Genomic DNA, 1,404 nt, shown 5'->3' with positions numbered 1-1,404 from the left:
CTGCTTTTTTAAATAAATAGTATAAAATAGTCTAATAAGAAAATTTGTACAAAACACAGAAAATGAGACTGAAAAATGCTGATAATTAAATAACCAACTAGCAAGTGAATAAATTACTTCAACATATCAGGCAAACTTTTTTTTAATAAAGAAGGCTATGCCTTAATCATTGAATGTTAACAATGAAATTTGTCTCTATATTTTATACAATGCTTGAATTTCATATATTGTGATTCCTACCAGGAAAACACATTTTCTTTTAATAGAGAAACACCTGTGATTAAGGTTTACCACATATCATTTAAAAAATTCCTTGGGTATTGGAATTTGACTGTAAATCAAAAGATAAAAGATGAGTTTCCTGTGTTTTTAGGTTAACTATTAATACTTCAAGGAACTTAGAATCTTTAAACAGTAGCTGGATAGTTTTAACAGATAGTATGTATTAATTCAGCAGAAAACAATTCTTTCGAGTTATTCCCAGTAGTAATAGATATGACATATTTTTTCTCAATTGCAGGATAAGAAAAAAGCAATAATGTAGAATCAGCATTACTAATGCAACTCTTAAATGACAAAGATTTTCATATAAAGAGGAAACAGGTTGTTTTGCCTCAGCTTGAATACCCAGCTTGAATAGACTATTTTCCCTGGTAGACTCAGTTGATAGAGTGTAGATTTCTAGAAGGTGGAAGAATTTAGAGACATACCACAAATACTCTCTGCCGTGTTTTCCCTTTTGCTGTTCTCTTTATTACTTTTCCTACATAAAACCATTCTTTGGGTAGAGAAATAACCATGGAGTCTTGGTTATATCCAAGTCTTGGTTATGTCCTTCTCTTGATTTGTTTCAATCTCTTTAGGTTATTTTTATTTCCCCTCAAAGGATTTGTGGAAATTCCTTGAATTAGATTAATTGCTGTCCTTTTTTTTTCTGCTTGTGATTCCTTGAAGATTAGCGTGACCCTTCATCCAGTCTGTTTTCCACACAGACTTTTTGTACTGTTGAAAGAAATGTGTCTTATAAACATGTCTAGAATTGTTGCTAATAAAACCTTCCCATAAACACTTAACTATTTATTTTCAGTGAGTCTGGTTTGTTGTCTAAAATGCTCTATTCTTTTTAGCTGGCAGATTTAAATAATTAAATTTGATAATCAATAAATCTTATAACCAATAACTAAATTCAGTGGTAGTTTTAAACTTATTTTATTAAACCACATATTATCTACCATATTTAAGGTAACAAAATTCCAAATTCAGCAATTTCATATTTAGATCTAATATTTTCTTCTTTACTTGAGAGAGACAAAATAATGGTCAAAAGTTTGGGTTCAGGAATCAAACAGACACAACTTGAAATGCCAGCCCAGCCATTTGTTACCTGTGTAACTGTGGGTAATT

Source organism: Propithecus coquereli, unplaced genomic scaffold (genome assembly GCF_000956105.1).
Source record: "Propithecus coquereli isolate 6110/MARCELLA unplaced genomic scaffold, Pcoq_1.0 Scaffold19, whole genome shotgun sequence".
NCBI lineage: Eukaryota > Metazoa > Chordata > Mammalia > Primates > Indriidae > Propithecus > Propithecus coquereli.
This window is presented reverse-complemented; position numbering follows the sequence as displayed.